Here is a 14,268-nt window from a genome sequence, read left to right as displayed (position 1 = left end):
TTCCTACAGATGGTTGGCTTCTCACTAGTACAATGAGAAGCAATTAGGAATCTTTCAAGCAATGTTTCCTGGGGAACATATTCAGGTAAGCCTCTGCAGAAGATGATGGGACTTAAAACACCATTTATATGGTAGCTCTATGGGTTTTTAGGGCATTACAATTATTTCTGCAGACTTTGAACATCCACTTGCTGCCAGATCTGCTTTGACCTGCTTTGGCCTCGCAAGTGCAGGTGGTTGCTCAAAATCATTCATTTTTTTATGGCCTTTTGTGCCATCTAGAAATAAAATCATAAATCTTAAAATTTTAAATTGTGGACTGAGAATAAATTAGCCGGTACTTACAAGTAATGGGGTGTAAATAGCCCTTCAATGCACATGCACTAATTTAATATTCCTTGATTTAGTCTCATTATTCTAATGAGATCCGTAATGAACAAATACGGCACTTGAGCAGACTGTGCATGTGCCTATTAAAGACTGTAGAGGGAGCACCTCCATGATACTGTATACCACATCCGAATATGGCTAAATAAGCCTCAGGGCAATTTTGATTTTAAGTTCTCAATATGAGGTATAATCAGCGCTTTTTTTTTCTATAAAAATAATTATAGACTGAGCTGGGGGCAGGGGGGCGTCTCCCCCCCCCCCCCCCCCATTTCGATCCAATAGAGGGCTACCTTGGGCTAGGTCACTGGGCCACCTGCATGTTTTTTCCTCTAAAATGTTCCTAATCATGAGTCAATTCTTGCCACACGGGCTAAAATTTGACATCCCTCCCCGATCCTTTGATTCTCCAGGTTCGATACAAGACCAGCTAATCATTGTCTGGGACATTATCAGTCTATATATAGTTGCAACAGAGATAAATGCTGTTCAGACCTAGTTAGTTAATCCTGCAGAGGTCCACATTTACCTGATAAGTTGTTTTACTGTTTTATTGATGTAGGTTTTCATACCATTCATGTCTAAATATAATTGAAAACACAACAATCCTCCCACAGAGCTAGAGAAAAAATAATCCCACGCTCGGTATAGCCCATATTGTATATTGTACCAGTTGAATGGCAATATGAATGCACTTATACATGGTACCAGCTGCCATGCAGCTGGTACCATGTATAATATGGAATATACCGAGCGCAGGCTTATTTTTTCTCTGGTTTTGTTTCAAAATATTGCCTTATTGTCATAGCAGCTGTACATCAAACTTATTTAAGGCACATTTGGGTGGGCCTCACAAGCCAGGCCTTGCTAGATGTAAACCCCTATACCTGGGAGGTGAGTGCATCTGATTTTAACTGTATTTTAATGGTGTTTAAAGCATATAGGTCAGTGTAGGACCTGCATATAATGAGGTGCCCTTGATGCTGGGATGCAGACTTAAATGTTTTGATCAAAATATGAACCAACACCTCATGTTTTCATTTTGCTAGATACACACAGATATGTAGTGTTAAGGATAAGTGCTGACAACTGTCTTTTTGTTCTCTCACAGAGCAGTCTACCGTACTAGTATGTACTACCTACTCTAGTGATAACTATAACAGCAACAATTATAAAAACAACAGTAACGTCATGATCCTAACAACACTCTATGTGTCTAGTATGCTGTGAAACTGAATCTTCTAACACTAGGGGGTAAATGTATCAAGCTGAGAGTTTTCCGGCGGGTTTGAAAAGAGGAGATGTTGCCTATAGCAACCAATCAGGTTCTAGCTATCATTTTGCAGAATGTACTAAATAAATGGTAGCTAGAACCTGATTGGTTTTTCAAACCCGCCGGAAAACTCTCAGCTTGATACATTTACTCCTAGGTGTAGTGTACTACCTTTTCTTAGATATCCACATAGCCAAACAAAAAAGCAAAAGACAAGACAATACGGAACAAGAAGCCAAAAGCCTACCTTTAATGGGGGTCTGACTAATGATTTCTATACCAGGAAAGCACCTCAAGAGCCTACCTTTAATGGGGGATCGGCACGGTCTCTCAATGACTACTCTAACCTCTTACCTGATGCCATGCCTTTACAAATAATTAGTCTCTACAGGCCTAGAACTTGAATGCAGTTTGTCCATAGGCTATAAGTCTATATAAACAGTGCCCAAGGCTTCTGAATATGAATAACAAAATACAACCCAAAGATAGGGAGGAAATAAAGGCCCTACAATGTGCTAGAAGGCCCAATGGGCCTCCCTGTTTCTAACTGCCACTTGGGCCTAGTGCCTTGTGCCCTACAATGGGATAGAGAAAAGAGTGCAGGCACGGGCCTGCAAGAAGGTTTCCCCCGGGCCTTACCTGCCTCTGGCAGCCACCAATTGTTTCCTTGTGGTTTTCTGTCTTGCCCCGATGGCCGCCGTGATCCTCAAGGTTCAGCTGCTGTCTTCCTGCTTGTTCCTGCAGTCTTCTCTGTTGAGCCCACAGTCCTATCTCTTGACTCGGTGCTCTCCGCAGTCTCCCTCTACAGATCTTCTTTCAGGAATTCCTCGTCAGCCTCTCTCAGCCATCGTACTGTTGCAGTGCCACTAACAATTGCTGAAAATATGTCATTGTGAGGGCACTGGGCAATGACACTATGAGCACTGAATGGCTTGCCGCTGCACCAAAATTCCAATACATGGTTGTAAGTCCTGAATGGCTGACACCGAATCTGTTCCAATTCACTGTCACCAATACCGGGGGATGCTGAATGAAGAAAGGACTTACCTGCATCCTCATGTCGGCAATCAAGTCCCCTGCCCGGCAACTCTTCACAGTCTATTGATATGAAGGCCATAAGTCAATATAGCAATCACCTGGTGAGTTCTGCTTTTTGTTTTCACTCTTATTTAACTATGGGAAGGAATACTGAATTTCTATAAATATGTAATCTTAACAAAGGGCTTCTCTAATTTTAAATGAAATACCAGTACACACATTAAATTTGCTCACGACACCACTGATGGGATCTGCTGGGCAGGGTAAGGATTTTCTTGGTAAGCATGAAATTTTGCAAAGCTGAACAATTACAAGATTATTGAAATTATATATAGGGGTAAAGAGGGTGCACATTTAGGGGTGTGCCTTGCTTTGCAAAAGGTGCACACAGCCATTTCCACAGTGCCAAACTGTTGGGGGTGAATGGGTATCCCCTTATTGATACACATGTTGCATTTCTAGGGGCACTGTGCCCAATGTGAAACAAAGCTGCAACCAAACAAAAGCACTATATGAAGTAAAAGCACTCTGGATGTCTTCTTACTCTCTTGATTAATGTAAGCCGTAAATAAGGCCAAATGTAGCAGTAGCTTAGGAGACAATCTACAAGTTACAAGTTTAATTTAATTAAAGCAATGGTGCTGAAGGGGAGGTTAACCGATACTTGCCAACTCTCTCGGAATGTCCGTGACACCCTCGAATTCCAGGTAGGTCTCCTGAACTCCTGGGAGAGAAGGGCATCCTCCCGCTTCTGCCCACTTCCTAGTGAAGCAGGACTAGTGCCACCATGACCCAATTCTCAGATACTACTTTTGGCTCCGCCCACTATTGTAAAATGCTTTATAATCATCATTATGTCTCTGGAGGTGGAGTCAAAATGACTTGATTCGCCAAACCCTGCCCCCTCCGCCCATTCTCCCCTCTTCACCTTCGGAATCTCACGGAGGTTAACATCATAAAGTCGGCAAGTATGGGTTAGACATTGATTAGATGTTTACACTTTTGCCCAGTGCACCTCTTCAGATATTCTGCTTCCATGCACTGAGGGCCCGCAGAGGGATTGTATGTGCACATGACAGGCCATCTAGGTGCATGTGTGCAAAATTAATTCCTCTGTGCAGTGCATTGAGTGTACTTAGTGAATGTCCTCCAGTGGTTTTTATTCACTTGCAGTTTGTATTTTCTATATTTCTAGTGGAGAGGTCAGAAGTATTGTAAGTGAATATCTGCATTTCATTTTACAATCTTTTTATGTCTAGAAATAAAATTTCACTGGAGGAATATACTGTATAATTGTGCCTGTTTGTAAATCCTTTCTAGGATCTAACCTTGAATATCCATTACGCTTTTGGGCACAAGTTCACATAAAAGACCTTGTAGAACTGGAAGGAGTTCAGAGAAGGGGGGCAATATTAATATAAGGTATTGGAAGGATTTAGTAAGGATAAACTAATAAATTTGAGCTTCTTTTCATATTCTATATCATTTCAAATAACTCTGGAAACCTCTTCAATTCTACAGGAGTAAAAAAGATCGGAAACAAAAATTATTTTACTTTCACTAAGAAAGTCTGTTCTTTACAATAATAGCAGCACAATATTAACATTTATTGTAAAAGTTGTAGTGTTGGTGCATAAAATGTGTTGTCTATTTGGAAACATTTCCAATTCATTGTAGAATGTGTAACAAGCAACAACAAAATTAACACATAAGTCCATCACAATCAGGTTGAGCAAACAAAGACTCGAATATTCTAAATCCTACAAATTAGAAAAGATCCAGATATATAAACATACATATAAAGCATATAAAAGCCTGATAAGAATAGAAGACAAATTGAGTTTACAGAGACATTACTTTGATTATTGGCATAGCCTCACAGAAAGCATAATGCTCTGATTTGAAGTTTGTTTCCCAGAAGGAAGAAATGTTTTTGATACATTTGTTTGGATGAAAGAAAATAAAAAGGATTTTTAAGGTCGTGTCCTGCAAATGTAATAACATAGTCTGCGTTATCTTAGTAGCTTCTTTCTGTGTTTATCAGCCAAATCTTTATAGTCAGGCAGATTAGTTTCATTTTCAGCTCGTTTGTATACTGTGCATTGCATGTAAAATGTAACTATTTCATATGTCAGAATAAACAGATGTGCTTGATTATCTAAGTACTTGACTAAACAGCACATTCAGAAACGAAAAATAAAATATATATTAATTACAATTTGCAGGAGTTAATGTTAAAATCCATAGTTATTTGAAGGTGGTAAAGCCCTTTAATGAGAAGTTTTCATTTAAAGGAGTGTCCGGTTTGTATTCTGCCGGCTATAACAGGGAATGATTACAAGAGGAAATTACATGTGTGGATTGGGATTTTCTGAACAAATTCACTTATTCTGCACATTTCAATGTTTCGCTGTTCTGACAAAAATCCAGACAATAGGGAAGTTTATTGAAACAATCTAAAGACTGGATTGCAGCAAACTACAAACCTACATTTATCAGAAGGAAAAGTCATTTATAAATTATTAAATAACAACTAGTAAGTTTTGTACATTTCTTTCTGAAGCCTTTATCAACATTAAACCTCAGCCCATGCAGCTAAACACATCCTCATCATCCTTTCTCTGATGGTAAGGGGCTTTCCCACTTTATTTAAACATTTTACTAAATTTTCTTCCCAATAATAGAACTCTGGAGCTGGTAACCCCAACTTTCTCTCTGTTTAGCAGGGTCCCACACTCAAATACCAGGACCTTGTCTGATCACAAGGGGATCGTCAGTGGTTCCAACTATATGTAAGTGCCAGGACACTGCTGAATATAGGGATGATGGGGTGTCAGTGAAGGTGACCCCAGTAAAGAGCTATTATTGGAAAGGGAGGAGATTTAGTACTGTCTGTAATTTGCTATAAAATGAGTGGCATATCGGGACCAGGAGGGAAATTGTATTCTGGTAGGAAATCAGAAGTTAATTTCCAGCTGCTGTAGTCATCTGCTGCCAATTTTAGACCACCTGGAATGCACAAGACTTGTCCCAAGTCTCTGTAGTTTACTTTCCATATACAATCTGTTTTTTTCTGTATTCAGTTTTGCATGGATGCACCACATCTTTGCCTTATTGTACCCCAGGCATATGTGAGCAGGACATGTCACCCACAGCTTAGATGTTGCTGTTACTTGTGTATTACTGTAGCAAGATTTATAAATGTTCTAACTAGAGATGGGAAGGTACGGTTCCCCGAGAACCGAACTTTGGGTATCCGAGTACCGAGCTGAGTAGCTCGGTACTCTCCCGCCCGCTCCGAATCCAAATCGAGGCCGAACGTCATCGTGACGTCATCGGATCTCGTGGCTCGGTTCTCGCGATACTTCAAGATTATAAATACCTGCCTCCACAGCAATCCATCGCCATTTGACAGAGGGAGAGAGCAGGGTGTAGTCACAGGCTGATTAGAGCAGGGACAGAGAATACAATATTCTTATTCCAATTGCTGTAACAAAAATCACTAGAGAAGAGAGGAGGATAGAGGTTTATTTTATTTTTGTAATATTTGGCACTCCCCAGTGCTTTTGGGGTGTCCACCATAATTGTGCATAAATATTTCTGGCTGTCAAAAGTCATATCTGTCAGCAGTATCTACCAAATAATTTTTAGCACTCCTCAGTGCTTTTGGGGTGTCCCCCATAATTGTGCATAAATATTTCTGGCTGTCAAAAGTCATATCTGTCAGCAGTATCTACCAAATAATTTTGAATGGATTCAAAGCAGTCCACATTTGATCAGAATGAGCAACCAGGTTCTGTCACCAGTCCTGATGTTAGTGTTCCCAGTACGTCATCTGAGCAAGGCGATGTCAAACTGCAGAGTGTTTCGAAATCAGTCCAAAAAACAAAATCAAAAAATAAATTTACTGTGTTGAAGCGAAAAAGAAGTGTTACTGAGCAAAAGTTAAGTGCCAATAAAAATTTTTTTGCCAACATGCCATTCTACACACGCAGTGGCAAATAGAGAATGAGGCCTTCACCTTTGGCTATTAGTGGCACATCCCAAAAAGTTACCGAGCCTACAGTTGCTGCACAACTACTGTTACGCGTCAAAGCCGAGCTGCAAGTTAACAGTAAGGCATTAGAGGAAAATGTTTGCTCTGATTCACAAATGACAACAATCCCTGTGGAGAGTCCATCCAACAGTGGGATGTCTAATCGTGAGCATTCTGCTGATGTGTGCCTTAATAGCCCAAGTGTAGCCGGTGATACCCAAATGGAGGATTCCACTTTGGAATTAGAAGAGGATGAGGGGGAGATTTGTGTAGGCGATGAGGGCGCTAATGAGGATGTTGATGAGGATGAGGTTGTTTTAGTCCTGCACCAGTGGCAGCAGTTCTGGCACGTGACAAGAAAAAGGCCATTGTCATGCCTGGGCATAAAACAAAAAAATCCACTTCTTATGTGTGGAATTATTTCTACCCAAATCCAGACAACAATTGTATAGTCATTTGTAGTGTATGTCAAGCCACAGTCAGTCGAGGAAGGGACCTTAACCATCTTGGAACCTCGTCTATTTTACGCCATTTAACGAGAGTTCATGGCAAAGTGTTGGGGAAAGCTGAAAGTTCTTCCCAAAAAATTACAAGCACTACATCATCAGCTAAGACCCTCCGCTCACCGACATCCCGACGGCTACAAAATACACCCACCACACCATCCTCATCAATGTCTTCAGTAGCGCTCGGAGTTAGCCCGGCATCCCACTTAAGGCTGAATGACTCCTGCACTATTATTGATTCCTCTGAATAAAGCGTTAGTCCCACTGCTGCTGCTGTTGCTGCTGCTGGGGGTGAATCGTCATCCCAGAGGCAGGTCAAGAAAATGAGCAGTCCTACATTTCAGCAATTTACTGTGAAACAATCATTTGCGAGGGGAAGCAAATATGACAGCAATCACCTAGTCGCCAAGCGAATCACAGACGCCATGGCTGCAATGTTAGTGTTAGATCTGCGTCCAATCTCCACAATAAACACAGCTGGTTTTTCACAGTTAATTGAGGTTTTGTGTCCGCTTTACAGAATTCCATCGCGACACCATTTCTCCCGTAAACCAATTCCACAACTATACCAAAAAGTGTGTAAAAATGTAGAGATTGTGCTGAAAAATGCCATTTTGCCCACTGTCCACTTAACCACAGATATGTGGACAAGTGGAAGTGGCCAAACCAAAGACTATATGACTGTGACAGCCCACTGGTTTGGTCATTCACCTTCACCAGCAGGAACAGCAGCAGCATGTACACCACTACGTAACATTTGTCACAGGCAGGCCACTCTTTGTATCACCGGCTTCACTAACAGGCATACAGCTGACAATTTGTTATGCAAACTGAGAGATGTGATTGATGCATGGCTTATACCACTCGGACTCTCCCCAGGGTATGTCATTTCTGATAACGCCAACAATATTGTGCGAGCATTACAGCTGGGTGATTTCCAACATATTCCCTGTTTTGCTCTCACCATCAACTTGGTGGTGCAGAGCTTCCTACGAAATAACCGTGAGGTGCAGGAAATGCTTTCAGTGGCCCGTAAAATTTCAGGCCATTTCAGGCATTCAGTCACAGCATGTAGGAGATTACAGCAGCTCCAAGAGCAGTTTAACTTGCCCTGCCACCAACTTAAGCAAGCGGTGGTAACTAGGTGGAATTCCACTCTGTACATGCTTCAGAGGATGGAGGAACAGCGCAAAGCCATCCAAGCATATTGCACAAGCCATGACATTGGGAAAGGAGGGGGGATGTATTTCACTCTTACACAGTGGGGAATCCTTTCAGTCCTGTGCAAGGTGCTGAAACCATTTGAAGTTGTGACGTGTGAGGTGAGTGCAGACTCTGCTAGTTTGAGCCAAGTCATTCCTTTAATTAGGCTATTGGAAAAGCAGCTTGAGAAAATGAAGGAGGAGCTGAAAGCAAGCAATTCAGCAAAGTATGTTTGCCTTGTCGATCAAGTACTTAATTCGCTTCACAATGATCCTCGAGTTATTAAGATCTTGAACTCGGATCAGTACGTTTTGGCCACTGTGCTTGATCCAAGGTTTAAAACCTACATTGAGCCTAGAGAGACAGAAACCAAACTGGCTTTCTCCATGTCAATTAATATTGTACAGTCTATAACGGCTGAATTTTTTTGTATTTTATACAAGTGGAGGGGAGCCTATAGAGACAGAAACCAAACTGGCTTTCTCCATTTCAATTAATATTGTACAGTCTATAACGGCTGAATTTTTTGGTTTTTTAAACAAGTGGAGGGGGGCCTATAGATACAGAAAGCAAACTGCCTTTTTCAATTTCTTTACATATTTAACTATAAGAGTAGGGTGTAATATACATCCAAAGACGATGGCTGCATTGCCAATATGCATAGATGGAGAGGAAGACAATCTGTTTTGTGTGTAGAATAAATGAAGGCCTACCAATGAAGAATTAAACTGTTTTTTGGATGATTTATTACCTCTACAATTAGATTACTTATCTCTAAAACAGTTGGAGCACTAAATTGGGTTATTTTAGGCCCAAAAACATTGATTTTCCAACAAAATAGCAAAACAAAACCAAACAAAACCAAAACACGCCGGTAATCCAGATCCAAAACCAAAACAAGGGGGTCAGTGACCATCTCTAGTTCTAACAGTGATGTCTTCTGTTGATAATGGAATCGGTTAAAGCTGCACTGCCACCAACTGGAGACATTTCACTATTGTGCTTCCCCCCCTATTCAGAACCCCATCTATTCTGGGGCTTCTCTGTTCCTCTGTGGCTGAAGACACAAGGGTATGTATGTATGTATGTATGTATGTATGTATGTATGTATGTGTGTGTGTGTGTGTGTGTGTGTGTGTGTGTGCGTGTGAGGGGGGGGGGACACTGATTGGTCCTCCGGCATTGCTGCCCATTTGCCATAGTACTGACTCAAATATAGCTATAGTGAGGGGCAGGTTAGTGACAATTTACAGTGCTTTGTAGCTTCTGTCCTGTTTGCGATAATTTATGTTCAGACTGACAATGGGCTACATCTTACACATTATGATTATACATTCAGTCTTAGGATGGAATGCTGTACTACTAATATGTCACCTCATTGTCAGGTGACCAAAATGTAACAGGTTTCTGATTCATGAAATTGGAACTTGGTGGTAATACCTACATTCTATTTTTTGCCATGTGAGCTTTTCACCTATATGGAATGTGATGCACTAAATGGCCATTTAAAGTTTGCTTAATCTGTAAAGCTTTGTAAAAGACAACATTAAACAATTTTGCAGAGACAGTCCGCATACAGGGCGGATACTCTAGACTCTGCCTTCCTTAGGATCCCTGTTCAGCAGATTATGTGCATGAACCAAACCTCTGAATTATCAATGATCCCTTTGTCTGCTGTGTCCGGGCTCCTTCCCTAAGTGTGGTCTGTAATTAAAATGCAAAGCAGACTGAGACGTCTCACCGGGGTGTAAAATGTTTACATGCATGTGTCCTTATATAATCAAATGTCACATGCATGCAACGTCAGTCTTGATAATGATTAGCTACACTTTGTCAATTTGTCTGAGCAATGTGGGGGCTACAACTGCTTATTTTAAGAATGATCAACAATTAGTCAACCCTAGGGGGATATTTACTAAAGTTCGGTTTAGGGAAACTGATGTTTTTCCGGAGATTTACTAAAGGCCAAAACCCTGAAAAAACATTGTTTTCCAAATCTCCACACTACACATCACCATCCCAATTTTAAAGTTTTGTTTTGCTAAAAAAAATACAATGTACAATTTACCAAGCTTCGATTTACCAAACCTTCAAGAAAACCCACCGGAAACCCCTGCAGGAAAATAGAGGTGGCTCTGAGAGTGAAATAGCTCAAACCACATGCTGTTTGAGCTATCTTGTCTGTCAGAATAGGGAAATAAATAAATAATCTTACTACAAAGCCCTCTCCTTCCTACCAGCCCAATCTACTCAGTATCAGGACAAGTCCGCTAGGGGGGCCCGAATAAACAATACCCGGCCCATTGCTAAGAACACTGGGCCCTTCCTGGTACCAGGGTTAAAATGTTGAACTATAGTGACTGCTCTTGTGGCACTATAACTACCAGCATGCACTGGTGCACCAGGGTATAATTGCACTTGTAGTGCCACAAGAGCAGCTACTACAAATGTTGACCCCCTTAGTAGAAAAAAAGTGCCCCCTTAATGTATTCAAATAAAGCTGTGCCGCTTAGCTTAATAAATATAGAACTAGGCTCTCTTATGAATTAAAATATTGATCTGTGCTCCCTTGTGAATTAAAATAATCTTATGTGTCCCCATATGATTAAAAATAAAGTAATGTGCAACCTTAGTAATGTAAATTAATAATATGTCCACTTCTGTATTTTTTATATTATTTATAGTGGCCACACTATTCTCTGCAGTGGAATTAGTGTAATACCTGGGGGTAAATATATTATGAGTGATTTTTGCAAATTGCCGATATTTGACTGCTAAACTTAAAATGCAATGTGTTTAAACGCAAATCTTGTCTTTAAACACATTGGGGCGTATTCAATTGTTAGCGGTAACGCTGATAAACGAGCGCTCAAAAAATCTTACCGTTAATACGGTATTTACTCGCGGAATTTCAGCTCGCAGCCCCCTGAGCGGCGAGCTGAAATTTTGCGAGTAAACTACCGTATTAACGCTTTTCGCGCGCAATATTACCGTATAAACGGTAACATTTTTTTAAGCTCTTTTATCAGCGTTACCGCTAACAATTGAATACGCCCCATTGTGTGTAAACAATGGCGCTCATATCAGAATTGTAAGTCAATATCAAAATGTCCAAAACCATGAACACTTCCTCCATAAGAGGTGGCAGCCTTCCTTCAAAATTCCGGATGGTACTCCGGTCCAAGAATAATCCGTAAAATCAAGCAAAAGGAACAAGGGCGCCAAATAGTGCAGTATCCTCTGGGAAGTATCCCCAAATCACCAGTATTGTGATATACATAAGGTTGGCTAAATCAATGCCGCACAGCTTCCATTATCTCCAACCATATGTGAATGTAAAGACAGAGAGCAAAAAACAAATAATAGTGTAGTAGAATTATAACACCAGTGATGGTTCTATATAGAACACCGTGTGGCAGCGTACCAAAAGATAAACAAAAAGCAGCTTATCTGTATATAGGCTTCATGGAAACAGCCTCAGCTCATCCTGGTAGATCTAATGTGGATATGAAGACAGCTTGTCTGTGTATGTTACTTCTTGGTAGGGATGTGCACCGGCGACTTTTGGTGTCTCGTGTTTTGTGTCTTGGATTCGGATTTTCGCGATGTTTTGGGTTCGGATTTGTTTCGCAAAACACCTGCCGAAAGGTTTTGGTTTGGATTTAAGGTTTTGGATTCGGATTTTTTTTGAAAAAAGCATAAAAAGTTCAAAAATCAAGTTTTTGGGCTTATTTTCACTCCTACGCTATTATTAACCTCAATAACATTCATTAACAAGCATTTACACTAATTTACAGTGTATTCTGAACACCTCACAATATAGTTATTAGTCCAAAACGTTGCAACGAGGTATCTTTCTGGACTGCGTAGTGGAGTGGTCCCCACAATATAATAAGAAAACCATCAACTGGTCTTAATCGCACCAATAAATGTACCTGGACTGCGCAGAGGAGTGGGTCACCACAATATAATTTAAAAACCCTGAACTTGTATGATTCGCACCAATAAATGTATCTGGACTGCGTAGAGGAGTGGGTCACCACAATATAATAAGAAAACCATCAACTGGTCTTAATGTAGCACAAGATACTGCAGAATGTGTGAACTTGGTAATATTGCAGTACCAATGGGCTTATACTGCAGGATTGGTTTGGCAAATTTTGTTGTAATTAAAAAAAAATTTAATAAGTTTTTTGTATATTTTTTTTATTAACTTTTTTTTTATTTTTTAAACACTTGGGAATATTGGGGAAATAACTATGCCCTTAGAAGCACAGAGCACGGGACACAGGACCACTGGACTGAACAGGACACAGCACACAGGACCCAGCAGCACCACTGAACTCAGAAGGACAGAGCACAGGACACAGCACCACTGGACTGAACAGGACACAGCACAGGACCCAGCAGCACCACTGAACTCAAAATTGACAGAGCACAGCACACAGCACCACTGGACTGATACTGCAGAATGTGTGAACTTTGTAATATTGCAGCAGTACCACTGGACTTTTACTGCTGAATGTGTGAACTTGGTAATATTGCAGTACTAATGGGCTTATACTGCAGGATTGGTTTGGCAAATTTTGTTGTAATTAAAAAAAAAATTTAATTAGTTTTTTGTATATTTTTTTTATTAACTTTTTTTTTATTTTTTAAACACTTGGGAATATTGGGGAAATAACTATGCCCTTAGAAGCACAGAGCATGGGACACAGGACCACTGGACTGAACAGGACACAGCACAGGACCCAGCAGCACCACTGACCTCAAAATTAACAGAGCACAGGACACAGCACCACTGGACTGATACTGCAGAACAGAACACAGCACAGCGCTGCACAGCACAGCACAGCACAGCACAGCACAGCACAGCACAGAACTAAACAGCACAGCACGAGATCTACCAGGACAGAGGACCACCTAACACACCCTCCCTCTACCCTGATCAATGCCCGAGTGAAGATGGCGGCGACTAGCGGGGAATTTATAGGTTCCGAGTATCGTGAGATCCGACAACGGGATTATGACTCTGAGCCTCGCTTTCAAGTTTTCATTTGGCGCCAATACCCGGATCTGTCTCGGATCGGTCTCGGATCGGCAACGTTCGGGTGGGCTCGGATTCAGGAAATCCGAGTGCGCTCATCTCTACTTCTTGGTCACGCAAAACAGCCCCAGTGTAGTAACAGTTAACCTTTTCCATATATATATATATATATATATATATATATATATATATATAGGTTTGGGAATATTAGGAGGTGGGAACAGTTTCAGAGGGAAATGTTACATCTAATTCTTCATTCTACATGGTGAATATTTGGTCTACAAAAATACATATGTGATCTTTAAAAATCCTTTTATGCACAGAAGAGTTATTCATTTACATGTTCCATTCCTTTACACTTATTTGTTTTGGTTGGTTCCACTATACAAAAAATTAGTGATCTGGAAGGAATATGTTAGTCTTGGCTTGGGGAAAGATTGTCTTCAATAGGCTTTGTTTGTTCTGGCAACCTCCCTGGTCCTCCATCTGTTTCTCATGTTTATGCTGAAAAAAGATTTGATGGACACATATCCTGCGGACACGTACATGGACCAGTGTGACTTTCCTAGGAGAAAGAACATGCTCTCTGCCGCCAATGTAATGAGTCCAATGAACTTTACATTTGCAATGCCAAGAATACCTGTAATATGCAGTAACACAGACCTATTAATCCACAGGTAGCATACTTGTGATAATCTACAGTAGCACCAGCCTGGGCTTACATTTTTACCTTACTGGGCAACTTTTAAATGTGCCACACATGGTGAAGGTTGGGCGC

Source organism: Mixophyes fleayi, chromosome 3, assembly GCF_038048845.1.
Source record: "Mixophyes fleayi isolate aMixFle1 chromosome 3, aMixFle1.hap1, whole genome shotgun sequence".
Taxonomy (NCBI): Eukaryota; Metazoa; Chordata; class Amphibia; order Anura; family Limnodynastidae; genus Mixophyes; species Mixophyes fleayi.
Note: the sequence above shows the minus strand (reverse complement) of the source record.